This window comes from Eptesicus fuscus, chromosome 6 (assembly GCF_027574615.1).
Source record: "Eptesicus fuscus isolate TK198812 chromosome 6, DD_ASM_mEF_20220401, whole genome shotgun sequence".
In the NCBI taxonomy this organism is placed as follows: Eukaryota; Metazoa; Chordata; class Mammalia; order Chiroptera; family Vespertilionidae; genus Eptesicus; species Eptesicus fuscus.
The window spans coordinates 69,204,718-69,205,569 of NC_072478.1; positions in this window are offsets into that span (position 1 = coordinate 69,204,718).

The window sequence follows — 852 nt, forward strand, 5'->3', positions numbered from 1 at the left end:
AGATACAGTAGGAAGGAGATCTTAGACATCCCTCTAAAATCCAGGCACTGAGCTTAACACATTAGCTATTTTAACCTGCTTAATACTCATAACCATCTTCTTCTACACCAAATGGCTGAATCCTTCCTCCCATTCCACATGGAGGACAGGGTGCAGACAGCTTAGTGATTTTCCCAGCCTGGATCAAACCCAGGGCAATCAGCCCCCCACCCCAACCCCATGTAACTCCCTCCCTGCTGCCAGCGCATGTCCTAGAGCAAGCATGTCAAACTCAAGGCCTGTGGGCCACATGTGGCCCACAATGAATATTTTTGTGGCCCAGCCAATATAATGGTTTGTAAGAAACGTTTTAATAAAAATTTCATAATTTAATTTTTACAATATCCTGTTATACATAATCCTATAAAATAAAAGCCTAATATGCTAAGTGTCCAGTCATTTGGTTGCCCATTCAACCAATCAAAGCATAATATGCTAATAATATGCTAAGACCACTCAACTGCTCGCTATGATGTGCACTGACCACCAGGGGGCAAATGCTCTGACCGGTAGGTTAGCTTGCTGCTGGGGTTCAGCTGATCGGGATTGAACGAGATGGGACGGACATGCCCTGGAGCCCTTCCCAGCCCTGATCATGCACTGGTGGGGTCCCACGGCCTGGCCTGCACCCTCTTGCAATCCGGGACCCCTCAGGGAATGTTGGAGAGCCGATTTTGGCCCGATGGCAGAACAACTGGTCGCTATGATGCGCTCTGACCACCAGAGGGCAGACGCTCAACATAGGAGCTGCCCCCTGGTGGTCAGTGTGCTCCTACAGGGGGAGCGCCACTCAGCCAGAAGCCGGGCTCATGG